Source organism: Mesoplodon mirus (genome assembly GCF_964341445.2).
Source record: "Mesoplodon mirus genome assembly, chromosome: 8".
Taxonomy (NCBI): Eukaryota; Metazoa; Chordata; class Mammalia; order Artiodactyla; family Ziphiidae; genus Mesoplodon; species Mesoplodon mirus.
The window spans coordinates 101,593,161-101,608,432 of NC_138984.1; positions in this window are offsets into that span (position 1 = coordinate 101,593,161).

A 15,272-nucleotide genomic window follows, 5' to 3' on the forward strand; every position below is an offset into this window, starting at 1 on the left:
ATTGAATCTAGCAAGGAATCAGAGCCTGTACCATCAACATCAGATGTGGGTGAAATTGCAGCTTGCCCTCTGTCTCCTATTGCTGACAATCCTTCAGCTCTACCATCTCCCACCTCCTCTCCCTCCTCCAGTCAATAACTCTCCTGCCTGTTCACTCGATGCCAGCCCCTGGATGCCAGCTGTTGTACTGCACTACTGTACTTTTCAAGGTACTGTACTATAAGATTAAAAATGTTTTGTTTATATTTTGTGCTTGTTTTTTATGTATTGTATGAAAAATATTATAAGCCTATTACAGTAGAGTACTATATAGCCAACTGTGTTAGTTGGGTACCAGGGTAACTTTGCTGGACTTAATGAATAAATTGGACTTATGAACGTGCTCTTGGTGTGGAACTCTATTGTATGTAGGGGACTTACTTGTATATGCTGCTATCAAAAGACATCTGAGTATAAATTTACAAGAAGATCAAAAATATAAAAATAATAAGAGTCTAAATAAACAAATACAACTGGTGAAGTTGTATCCATCCAGAGCAAAGAGATTCTAAGGCACAAAGTTTTACTATAGATATTCAGCTTCATAAATATCAAATGTTTCAGTTTATCTAGAGGTATAATGGTTTGAAATATGCACACCCTTGCATATTGTCACACAATGGATACAATTTGAAAAGTGCTAGAAGAATTGTTTTAATTTAGACTTCTTTTGAAAATGTCAAATATATTTAGGTACAAGTAGTCTTTTGAGAGATGAGTTGAAGAGATCTTAAGAAGTGGGAAAGTGAGACCAGGAAAATAAAAAGCCAGAAAATTTTGTGTAAGTTCCCACTATGGGTTTCTGAGGCTCTGTGCTACTGTTGAACTCCAATAGTCAATTTAGCTTACAACAATTCCATCTGAGGTGTAAGGAGCTTTAATACTTATTTTTTTATGAGAGAAAGATTTCTCCTCTTGGCTTTAAATACTTGGTTCTTAGAGCTTGTCACTCGTGCAGGGTAAAGTAAAACTAAAACCAGAGACTTGGAGGTATGTACTGTGAGCACTGTTGCAATAAGCTGGGCTGTGCAGTGGGGAGGGACTCAGTCAGCAACAATGGTACTCACCATCATAGTCAGAGACTTGAAAGCATCACTCTCAGTGAATAACAAAACAAGCAGACAAAATATAATTGATAAGAAATCAGAAATAAATTACTTTCCTCATTAACATTAAAATTATCATGAGAATATTATGAACAACATTGTGCAGACAAATTTAAGTATTTAGATGAAATGGATATAGAATGAAAAAGAAAAAAGGTTTAGTCTTAGTTCTAGTAAAAAACATGGATTTAAAAATGTTCTCACACTTTCACTTCCAAAATGAATTACCAGAAAATTTTTCACCAAATATTTAAGGAAGAAATAATATTTCCAACTCAATTTATAAAACCAGTAAAACCTTGATACCAAAGCATGAGCAAGGATATTTTAACAAAATCAAATTACAAGCCACATGTACTCAGATTAAAGTAAAATCATAAAGAAAATATGAACAAAATTAATTCATCAATCAATAAATAAAAATTATATAATAAAATATGAAAAAATTAAGTTGAAAAATGTGTTACCATTCAAATTCAATTAATATAACTTAAAATATTAACACAATAGAGGGAAAAATCATAGAATTTCTTAACATATGCCAAAATTATCAATAAGAATTAATATACATTCATTAAAAGGAAAGCAAACTTTGGATAGAAGTGGACTTTCTTCATCTGAAAAGGCATCTAACTTTTATCTACAGCAAACATTACTATTGTTGGTAAAACATTAAAATTTGCACTGGTTTATTGGGAAGAAAACAAGGAGGCTATTCTCACTGCTTCTATTGATTATTGGACAGAAGTCCCTAAGCAATGCACCAATGCAGGAAAAAGCAGCAAAAAAAGAGAGAAAATTGGAAAGAAGAAGCAAAATTTTTACTATTTTTTTGGTTGATATAATTAAGTGCAAAGAAAAGAGAACCTAAGAGATACAGTAAAATTATTTGCATCAAGAAGAAATTTTAATAAGGTTGCTGAATTAAAAATTGATGCAAAATAATGTTTTATACCCAGCATTAGTTAGAAATTTTAAAACTATATAAAGTAGTCCTATAGTATAAAAATGTTAAAGATTAATAGATAAAAACAAACAGAAACAAAAACCCTCTTCTAGAATTTAAGTAGGAAAGTTTAAAACACAACTAAGAGAAATTTTAAAAGTGTGACTAAATAAAGTTGAAGATTCAATCTTGTAAATATATAACTGTATACAGATTGATCTAAAGATTTAATTTTTTTTCAATCAAAAATCCCAAATGTAAGTAAACAACCCCATTTATAATTGCATCAAAAAGAATAAATTACCTAAGAATAACATTAACCAACGAGGTGAAAGAGCTTTATATTGAAAGCTATAAGACTTTGGTTAAATAAATTGAAGACACAAAATAAATGAAAAGACATTTTTTTTCTCATGGAGTAGAAGGATTAAAACAGTTAAAGTGTCCATACTAACCTAAGCAACCTACAGATTCAATGAAATCTCTATCAAAATTCTAATGGAATTTTTCACAAAGATAAAATCAAAAATTTTAAAATGTGTGTGGAACCACAAAAGGTTCCAAATAGCCAGAGAAATCTTGAGAAAGAACAAAGTTGGAAGTATCACACTTCCTGACTTCAAGCTATATTACAAAGGTATAGTAATCAAAAGAGTATGGTATTGGCATAAAAACAGTCATGTAGATCAATGGAACATAATATGGAGCCTAGAACTAAACTCAAGCATATTTGGTAATCAATTTATGACAAAAATATGTTAGGGAAAATGACAGTCTCTTCAGTAGTTGATAAAGGGAAAACTGTATAGTCACATGCAAAAGAATGAAAATGGACCACAGTTTTACATTATACACAGAAATTAACTCAAAATAAATTAAAGACTTGAATGTAAGACTTGAAATAATAAAACTAGAGGAAAACATAAGTACTAATCTTCTTGATATTGGTCCTTGTAATGGTTTTAGGGAGTTGACACCAAAAGCAAAGGCAACAATAGCAAAAAATTGTTTTAAGTGTAACTATATCAAATTTTAAAAGCTCTGCACAACAAAGAAAACTATCGATGAAATGGAAAGACAACTTACGTATTGGGAGCAAATATTTGCAAACCATTTGTTTTATCAGGGGTTAATATCTAAAATATATAAAGAACTCATGAAACTCAATAGCGTAAAAACACATAAACAATCTGATTAAAAATTGGCAAAGAATCTGAATAGACATTTTTACAAAGAAAACATACAGATGGTCAAGTACATAAAAAGATGCTCAACATCAGTAATCATCAGGTAAATGCATATCAAAAACCTAATGTGATATCACCTCACATTTGTTAGAATGGATATTATCAAAATGACACGTTTTGGGGAGGATGTGGAGAAAAGGGAACACTCTTAAATGGTTGGTGGGAATATAAATTGGTGCATCCACTATGGAAAAATGTATTGAATTTTCTCAAAAAATTAAAAATAGAACTATCATATTAAGCAGTTCCATAACTGGATATCTGTCTGAAGGAAACAAAAATCACTATCTCCAAAAAATATGCTTACCTTCATATTCATTGAAACACCCAAGATTGGGAAGAAACCCAAGTGTTTACTGATGAATGAATGAATGGATAATAAACCTCTAATATATATATATATATATATATATATATATATATATATATATATATATATATATATAATTCAGTCATTAAAAAAAAAAGAAATATTGCCATTTGTAAGTACATGGATGGACCTTGTGGGCATTATGCTAAGTGAAATAAGTCAGACAGGGAAAAACAAGTAGTGCATGATCTCACTTATATGTGTAATTTAGAAAACAAACAAACAAAAACCAAACTCATAGCTACAGAGAACAGATTAGTGGTTGCAGGGGGTGGGCAACAGGGGAAGAGAGGTTGGCAAATTGAGTGAATGTGGTCAAAAGGTACAAAATTCCAGTTATAAGATGAATAAGTCCTGAGGATGTAATGTACATCATGATGAAGATAGTTAACAATATTGTATATTTACAAGTTACTAAGAGACTAACTTTTGAAAGTTCTCATCACAAGGAAAGAAGTAACTCTGTGTGGTGATGGATGTTAATTAAACTTACTGTGGTATTCATCTTGCAATATATACATATATCAAATCATTATGTTTTACACCTAAAACCAATAGACTATTTTATATCAATTATATCTCAATCTAAAAAAAATAAGCTGTAGATTTATATAGATTGATCTGATATTAATAGATATTATTAGGTAGATAAATACATACCACATGTATACATATATACATGCATTCAACATGTGGTAAGCAATATAATTAAGGTGATAAATAAACTGATTTGGCAAACAGATTAAGTGCTTGTGTGCCAGCACCACAATTATATCCACAAAAACATGGCAATATGGTGATTCCAGCTGAGGATGATTTTTTAAATTTTCAAATAGCTTAAGAGTAACAACAAAAACAAAGTGTGTTTATTTTCTTTTATTTATATATTTTTGGTAGTATTAACAAAATTATTTTGATATGTATATGGATATAACCAAGAAAGATTAAAGAAGAGGAAACATGGGAAGACTTGCTCTAGCCATCATAAGTCCAAGTGAACTGCTACTGTAATTAAGAGATGGTATTATCAGTGGCCTGTAGTGTAGAATAGTACTGGGGAAAGATTTCCCACAGACTGTGGAGGTGCTGGAGACTGCTCCCCAATGTGTGTGCTCAGAGAGGCCTGAAAGCAGACAGTTCAACTTTCTGTAGAGGGGTAAATGGGTTGACAGGGAGTGTGGTCTTAGTTATGCAGCTTGTTCACCTCAGAACAGCCAGAACCAAAACCTTTAGTGCTTTCCACTAAAGGTTTATTTGGCATTTCTTGGGATGTTCAAGTAGCTTGACATAATAAGAACATAAATCAAGATTAATGAGAATTAGTAAACTGAGAAAAGAGGGCCAAATTTACAAAAATTTGGACAAGAATAAAGAGAATTTCAACAAAAACAGCAATAAAAAAGTAAGCAACATTATTGGGAACAACAATTATTTAGAGTATATTTGCACACAAATACAGAAAAAAATCTGTCCAGATATAGAAGTTCTTTTCCAAAGGTTCATAACATGAGATGAACTAAAACAAAAAGAATAGGCACTGTTGAGACTTGAATTAGTAGTCGAAAAGATTAACTGGAAGAATCTTACAATGCAGGCAAAACCCCACAGATATGGAAAAACTGAGAGAATGAATGGGAGACTTGAATAACTGATATTGAGACATAATATAATGTAATAGCCCTTCTAACAGAAGAAATGGCAGAAGTGGACTATATTTTTAAAGAACTTTTATGGTTTCTCTCTTCATACTGAAGGAGGGCAACCGGCTCCAGGGAGGAGATTGTATATATATGTATAAAAGTTAGTATTTGTCACCTCTCTTATTTATATATATAAAGGTTTCTGATGAAATTTTTGAAAGACCAAGATACATATTAAACTTTACAAACTCCCAGATAGAAATGCAGCTTGCTTGGATAAAACAACAGTAAACAGGGCATCACTCTAGAATTTTAGAATCATATTTCCACAAAACAGAAAATACATGAACTTTGTACCCAAAATGGCAAAAATAATTGCTCAACTATTAGAACCAAATGAAAACAAACTAGAAGACGGATCTCAAGGTAAAAATAAATAAATAAATAAAAGGAGTAGATAAGCAGAAGTAAAGACTTAATCTCACAATATATAGAGTATTTTAAAATGATAGGTAACAATATAATTGGGAATTTATAAGACATTAGTAATTTCTGTTGGAACAGAGAATATATATTAAAAAGGAAAATTGAATAATGGTCTAAATATATGAGGGGAAAAGAAACCCATAATCTGGTAGAGAGTAAAATAGAAATATAGATTTTCAGAAAATCATAACTGTTGGGTGAAGGAAAAATTTAGGCAATTAAGTTGTTTGATTGGAGGCAGAAATATTATGTAGTGTAAATATATGACCAAGGAAATAGCAATTTGTATATACCAGTTAAAGAGAAGATGGCAAATGCTAGCTGAACTGAAAATCATAGTAGAACTGCCAAACTTCCAGATGAGGACATAGATGAGAATGAGAAATACAGAAAGGCATGAACAACCCAGTGAAAGTTAGACAAAATGGGGAGTGGGGGGAAAGATAAATCAATTCTCAAATGCAGACAAACTGTAAATTTAAAGCATAAATGCGTAAAACATGTAAGTTCAAAAATGCAAATCAATGAAATTATTTCATCAAAAAACAAACATTTTGAGTCTCACTTAAGAATAAATCCAAGCATTTGTCCTCAAAACAATGAGACTAAAAAAAATTAATAAATAGGATGAACTAAGACATAAGGAAAATGAACTCTCCTTCACTCTTCCCAGTAAAAACATAAAAAAAATCAATATCAAAACCAGAAAAGGTAGAAATTAAGGTAAAATTTTTAAATGGTACAATAAAGGATTATCTCAAATCGTGCAAAAGATGATCTGTGACAAAATATTAAAATTGATGAACTGGAGGAAGAGGCCAAAGCAGTCTGCCAGGAGGCATCAGGAAGGCTGAAAGAGGTGAAAATTTAAAGGAACATTATGTCACAGAGGTAGAAACATTGATATTTTTACAATAAAATCACCAAAGCACATAGAAAAAAATAAACAAAGGGGACTTTTTAAAAAATGAAATGACTGTTAAGACATGAAAATCCAAAAATCTCTGGGCACACAGAGTACTAAATGATAAATATGGGAAAAGGAAATATCACATGAGTGAAAATTAAGGATAATCACGAAAAAAGAGAGTATTCAAAGAAACCACAAACATTCTACATTGGAATAAGAATAAAATTGGAATAAGCCTCCCTAAAAGTAACATGCATACAGTTAACACTATTATACTGTAAACTTAAAAATGGATAAATGATAAAAAAGACTCCTAAATAAAACCACTATTATACACACAACTACACTTTTTTTAAAAGAAATAATACTTTAAAAACATTTTTGAGTGCAAATATAAACCATAATATAAGGACTCAGAATCATAAAGCACAATTTTATATCCTAAAAAATGGTCTGGAAGAATAGCTTCACTCATTAGAAAAATAATTCAGAAGGATATGTCAAAATAAATAGTAAGTAAAGAATTTAAGAATGCACACTGTTTGCAAAATGGCAAAAAAAAATAAAATAATAGGTTTATAACAATCTTAAACTAAAACTCTAGATGATACGCACAAGGTGTGAAATAAAGGAGGTGACAAATGCTAAGATATTTTTCCTCTTAAGAGGAAGACACACCTATTGCACATTTAGAATTTGACAGAGAAAAATGGACATAAGTAGGGTTAATTAGTAGAATGAATATATAATTATAATATTAACCAACAAAAGAGAATTTTGTATGTCCAATGGAAAGTAGGTAAAAAAAAAAAAAGAATGAGAGTCAGTGAAAAATGATCTAGCAATAATTGTTCATAACACACACACACACACACACACACACACACACACGGCTTCAAAAAATAGAAGACAAAAGAAAGGACAAAGAAATGACAGGAGGAAACGACCACTTTCTGGTTCCACATGAAAGGAGCTTGGAAGGCACTGCTCTAGTCTAACAAATAAAAAGTTGAACAGACAAAAAGATCAACAGCTCTTTCTGGAACTATGAAGGAAGAGAGGAAATAGGGGAAAGACTATTCCCAAGATTGGAGAGACAGATGAATACAGGGAATCACAGCTTACTGGAGCATAGAATCACCAGGAGAAACCACCTCAGGAACTTGCAGCAAGTTAGGCAAACCTGAACTGCAACTGACAAATTGCTGGAGCTGCAGTGTGGAAGACAATGAGTTAAAAACTCCAGAGGGACCCAATCATGAAGGGGGGCCCACAATTCTGTGAGGTTTACCAACAAGAGCTCAATAAGGTTCCCACAATAAATATTGTAGAAAATTTTCTTCAGGCTTTTGGCAAGGGAAAATCATACAACATCTGCTTTCAGACCAAAATAATATTAAACTAGAAATCAATAACAAAAAGATAACAAGAAAATCTTATAATACATAGAGACTAAACAGCAAAATTCTAAATAACATATGGATCAATTAAGACATCTCAAGAAAAATTGTAAAATGCTTTGGACTAAATTAAAATGAAAACACATTTAGTAAAATTTGTGAGATACAGTGAAAACAGTGCTTAAAGGGAAATTTATAGCTTTGAATGCATATATTAGAAAAGAAGAAAGATCTAAAATCAGTCATCAAAGCTTATACCTTTGATGAAAAAAAATTAAATCCAAAGTAAGTTGAAGAAAGTAATAAAAATGAAAGAAGAAATAAATGAAAATAAAACAGGAAATCAGTATAGAAAATCAACAAAACCAAAAACTGTTTCTTTGCAGAGATCAATGAAATCAATAAGCTTCTAGCCATACTAAGGAGAGAGAGAGAAAACAAATTACTAATATCAGAAATGAACTGACATCACTACAGTCCCCATGTAAATTAAAACAGTAATAAAGGAATACTATGAACAATTCTATGCTCATACATTAGATTACCTAAAATGAAATGGACCAATTACTTGAAAGACATAATCTGCCTTAATTTATACAGGAAGGAATAGACAATCTGAATAGACTGATATCTATTAAAGAAATTAAATCTGTAATTAATTATTGAAAACAAAAACACCAGGCCCAGATGTGTTCGTGGTGAATCTACCAAATATTTAAAGAAGAATTATTACCAATTTTCTATAATCTCTTTGAGGATAATGCAGAGGAAATAGTCCTCATTAAAAAAGTTTAAATTTAACAAAAATCACACTTACAATTTAAGATACAGACATCACTTTCTAAATGTCACAAAATTTTTCAGTATTCAGGTATTAAAACAACACCATCACCAGCGTCCAAAATAGTAAGAAGTATTACCTCAAGAAGTTTAAAGAATATATTAGTCTTTAATTAACATAACTGAGGGTCTATAAAAAAGCATTTCTTTTGCCTTCTGAGCCTCATGCAGGCAGCTCTGTTGTACGATCTCTCACTAGTAATTATTTTATGACCCTCAAAGGCCAGTTAAATATCCTTCAGCACAATGTCAGGACAATTCAGCACAATTTGCTGAGCGAATCTAAATTCTAGTTTAAATGCAACCATTAGCCTTCATTGGTTACTGAAGAAAAGAGAGTATCACTGTCTGCTACCTACAAAGAGTTATAGAACCCCTCTGAAGGATAAATGGACTGTTCATTAGATCAAAGTTTTAAAAAATATTTTATTTGACATTATTTTAAATACTTTAATTGTAATACATTAAGAATATTTGGCATTATCTTTGTGATAAAAGGTATTGACATAGTGGAGGAAAAAGGGTGGGATATAGTGGGAGCAAATAAAAAAACCTTCCTTTTCTGACGTCTTCCAAATATAGACACCTAAAAGTCATTTAATGGCTTCCCCCAAATCTTCTTTCTTTTCCTTAATATGTAAATTTTCAGTAACTAAATAGCTGATTGGGTTGGCCATTTTACAGTTCTGTGTTCCTAGATCAGAGCCCATGAAATGATAAATATTTAAAATTTAAAACAGAAATTAAAATAGTATTCATAGAAGCTATATTTCATAATAAATAAGAATTTTATATTGATATAAGATGATCAAAGTGCATTAAGGACTGGAAATATATCCAAAGCACAGATAGGATGGGTGAGCATACCTTCTGACTAACCAGGCTCAATGCCATGTCTACTGAGATTTATGGACCCAAAGATAAATCAGCTTTGTTAATTTCTACCTAGAAGTTTCCTAAAGTGTAGCAGTTACTCCCTGCTTATAAGAATGAAGGCCAGAGCAATATGGGTGCTTCTCTGAAACCACTTTGCTTTATACCTACCCAAACAAGCATTATTTCCTTCTTTCTCTTTTCTCTCTCTCCACACAGTGATCCTACTAGAAGAGTGAATTACTGTCATCACATTTACCAGCTTTTTAAGGTATGACTAGACCTTAGTTTTCTGAACCTTTATTTCATGAAGCTTTTCCAATAACATACAATTTTAATGATTTTGTATATGATGCCAATTATTGGAGCTATTCAATAGTTATTCAATTTTCAAGGATTTGATAAATCAAATTTATTTTCATGATGTCATGTTATGATGCACTGTTACACATCACAAAACCTAACAAATAAAGACGATTTATAAATGCCTTACATAGATCTTGCAAAGTATCAGTAAAATTATCAAAAAGTGAATAATTCTTTATGAATAAGAGTTAATGGAGTCTGCTGCTATGTTCTGTGTTGTCTTATCTAATCCACCTTTACATTTGTTGAAAATTTCTTTCCTACTTCTCTCTCCTGCCTTCCTATTCCCTGCTCTCCATAATGTTCATAAAGTTCTGTTTATACTTCATCTTCCAAACTCCAACACAGGGGTTTCTTCCTCCATGACTTTTCTATTCTATGCATATACAATATTAAACAACAACAACAACTTTTCCTCACTATTAATTCTTTATGACTTCCTGCTTTCCTCACTATCACTAACTCTTGAGGGAGAGTCCTTATTACCTGGATCCACGATGAAAGAAAGAGAACTGCTAAATACTAGATATTTTTACATGAGTATTGAATGATTATTATCACTAGATATTTCTAGTGAACATTCTAAGTTCAGATAGTGTGAAGTGCCAAATATCATTGGAAGAAATTGAGTGACTCCAATACTATCTTTTAGGAAACTATACTTGTTCACTATTCATTAAGAGTGCAGGTAAACTGAAATGAGGTTTCCTAAGGATTTATTATAAATAAGCCCATTATGACAGAGAATTGGTTGCACTTTATTTCATATCCCTCGAATATTAAAATGGTGTCCTGTCACAAAATCTCCAGTCTTAAACCACTCATTAGTCTTAAACTATAGCTGAACTTTAATTGAACTGTTCCATCAAGCAAGGTAAATCTATGGCTTTTGTTAATTAGTGTTTGAAGGATATATGGAGGAGTGAACCACAGAATGAAATTACTCTATTGCTCACTCACTTTCTCTTTTAACTATAGTACCTTACTCTTATCTCCTAATTTATTGCCAACTCTCCAAAACAATATACAGCTTAACTCCTAATGGACATCCTGAAGGTCAATGCAGAGATAGAAATTGGATTCCAGTTTTTTCAAGTAAAACTATTAGTCTATCATACAGGAAACTTCTTACCATAATGTCAAAGACTAGAGCTGCATATTAACCAAAATATGACAAACTCAATTCTTCAGTCACTCTATGAGACAGTTGTGGTCGAAGGTCAAACTGCAAGAAATATGTGACAGAATGCCCATGAGTTTGGAAGTTGCATTGTATTCATTGTAAGACTGATGCTGAAAATTTGGCCTCTGTGCACCAGTGCTGAATTGAATGTTGGAGTCAGCATTTTGGGTGTAGAAAAGAATACCTTTATTGCTTTGCCAGGCAAAGGGGGATACAGCAGGGTCATGCCCTCAAAACTGTGTGTCCCAACCCATGGGGACCTAGTGAGGAGTTTTATAGCAATGGTTCAAGGGTGGGGTTGCTGATAAGGATCAGGGTGTGTGCAGGGCCTGCACTTCTTTAATCTGACCTCAGATGGTCTCCTGATGAACGTCTCTGGTTCTTGAGGTTATCAAGCTGTGACCTTTTCTGGAATGAAGAATGCTTTATCAACTAGTTAACTTCTATTAGGTGGGGGGGTTTGTTTTGCAGAAGAGCTCAAAGATATTGTTATGTGTATCCCTTGAGGGGGAACCAGGACCCTGCCCCAAGGCTGCACTATTGTTTCTTGGCTGCTCCTTCCTTGTCTCTGCATCCCCTTCCTTCCCTGATTAGCAACTGTTTAAACCTGCCCTTTGGAACTCAGGGAAAATCATAGAAGCTGAAGCCTATTTCCTACAAACAAGAAATCGGGGACACAGAAAGGCTTTCATGCCCAGGAGCCTCACAGGTTCCTGCTTGGTTTCAAGACCACCTTTGTTGCTCCATCTTGGCACATTCCTGGTCTTTCTGTGGCCATCTTTTCTTCTCTAGCTCTTGGCTAGAGTAACACACCCTCTTTCTCACCCAACTAATGCCTTGTCCTGTACAATCATATCTGCTTTCTTTCAAAGTTTCACCTAATATGTTGAATATACCAATTCTGTAGTAGTAAACATAATAGTAGCTTTTAATATATATTATTGTGAAAAAGACATTATAACACCAATTATTACATAAATTAATAGAGGTGAATTAACTTGCTCAATGTCAAATAGCTAGTACCAGGTAGATCTCTTTTTTGGGCCCCAAGTCTGTTGGTGTTTCCATAATAATAGTTATTCTGTGTTTTGAACTCATAAAGAGAAATGGATAAAAATGATGGGATAAGCTAAAGCATTTGCATTTTAAATGAGGATCTGCTGGGAACTAGGTTGCCTCTCAGACAATGCACAAGTGAAGAGATATTTTATAGTTAATTACCGGATAACTTTATATCAATAAAATTATAGTTTGTATCCATCCAACTGCTTTACCCACTAAAGCAATCATACAGCTAAGAGCTAATAGTTGAGACCCCAATCTTACATACAATTTTTGGATTTCATCTTTTTTGAGGTTTCCAACACCCATCTGGCTCTGCTTCTAGGCAATGAAGCCCACATCTGTTTCCCTTTCCCTACTATCATCTATGTTAATTTAACCTCAGCACTACCTAGCACACCCTCCCCTCAACACACGCTAGTGACCCAGATCTCCACAATCCTTTCCACATACTCTGAGTCATGGCCTGCCCCATGAAGACTTGTACCCAGGAGAGAGGAGTTTGGCACTGGAGGGAGTCATTTAACACTTTCTTCTTTATGACAATAATTCTGAAACTCTCAAGAACATCCTTCAGGGCTTCCCTGGTGGTACAGTGGTTAATAATCTGCCTGCTAATGCAGGGGACATGGGTTCGAGCCCTGGTCTGGGAGGATCCCACATGCTGTGGAGCTACTAAGCCAATGCACCACAACTACTGAGCCTGTGCTCTAGAGCCCACGAGCCACAACTAGAGAAAAACTGCGTGCAGCAATGAAGAACCAACACATCCAAAAATTTTAAAAAAAGAACATCCTTCACATGTTTCTGCTCATGTAGTTATAAATGCTTTGAAAAAGCAACATGCACAAGCCATAAAACCAACTTATAAGATAGGAGGGAGGAATTGGAGACATAGACCAATCTATTCATGTTTATAGATCAGCCTCCTTCTGCCTACTACATGCCCTCTTCTCTTCTCCAATAAGGACATGGTATCCAAAAGGTTGTTAATCACTCCTAGAACCCTTGTCATAGACCAGCTCCTAAAATGTAATCCTAGAAATAGAAATCCCTTTGAAGAAAATTATCAAACTGAACAGTCACACACTTCCTAAAGAGGAAAGAGAAGTTCTCCCAAAGTCACACACCTGATATGTAGTTGAGCTGCCAGACTAATGGAAAATCTTCACTCAGAATGGCAGATAGAGTCAGTTTGACTTTGTCTCTGTTCTGTTGCTTAATGACCTTGGAAATCAAGGAAAACTTTCCTGGGAATTTGCAGCTACAGAAAATATCAATGCTTGTCATAAAACATATTTTACTTCATCCATCTCCTGTTTGATTTCTGTCCTTCAATCTGACTATTACACCCACATTTTCAAAGGTCAGAGGGTTTTGCTGCATTTGATCTTCAGTAGATGGGAAGCAACACTTTTAAAAAGTACCATTTTTAGGACAGGCACAAAACTGAATCTAATGAAGTTCTAGAGAGTATGATTACAAAGTCAAACCTCAAAGGTTTGAATTACTTGCCAAAGAATAGAGAGATAATAGTTATGGAACAGGAACAAAAACAATCACACAATGAGAATGGCATGATTTTTTAAGAAGACTAATAATTCTCATAGTTTGGAGACTTAACAGAAATCAACATGTAATTTTGGTGATTTATGTGGCTCAGTCTTACTGCGGTGTATTTCCACTATCTACACCATTATGCTTCAATTCTTAACCTTCTTGTTTTTGTTTTTATTATTTCTTATTTTTCCTGGATAATTTTTTTTAAATATGCTTCCTTAAGTTTAGTAAACATATATCTAATCACTTAAGAGATAATTCTTTGTAAAGCTTGAACTTAGTGAATACCACTCTTGAAGAGTATGTAGTAATGCAATGTCCCAAGATTCAATTTCTTATCCTAATTCTGAGCCAGCCACTGGAGCTTATTTCCATAGAATAAAGGTTCACATAAAAGAATTGGAATAGAGAGGGTAAATGGGGACAACTTTTCTAAGATCATAGAACAATTATATGCTTGGATACTCAAGTACTTTGAAGAAGTAGACATGATTATTATTATTTTTTCAATTATGAAGGCTACTATATCTATATTTATTATTTCTAATACTTGTTGTATCCCAAAGCTGTGCCACTCATTACCATATTGTGACTCACTATTCTAATAGCCAGAATTAGAGTATAACAGCTAATACCTATTTAAATTTTTGGGGTGTCAGACAGTCTTCTATGGTGATATGTGAATCATCTTAATTATTACAAAACTTTTATTAAGTACTGCTGTGATCTTTGTTAAATTAACATTTAAGTTAAGTAGAGCTCCAGGGTGCCAGATGGTGTGTTTTGGTTCAACAAAAGGCCACAAGGAAATGAAATAGAGAATTTACTACTCACTGGTTCTGGAGAAAGTACATGGCATGCCTTGAGGGGCCACACAGGGAGGTCAAAACAAAGGTACAGTCAGAGACAATGGCAGGGCCCAGGGCACATGTCTTTATTAAGCTCTGTGGGTGGAGTGCCATGGAATTCTCAGTCTAAGTTTGGATTGGTCAATTCAAACCAAAAAGTGCAGGTTATGATAAACTCCATGGGGGTCCTATCTAACAAGCACAGAGGGGTGGGCCCTGGAAGGTAGGGAAGAGTTTTTATCCCAAAGGCTGTAGAGAAGTCACATTGGGAACTTACATTTACTTGTATCTCTGTGAGCTTCTATCTAGATCATGAACTTATATGAGGGGCTATGTAATTTTAAGGCCCCAGTAGACTGCTTAGCCAAACAATATGAATGCCAAGTCAACAATATA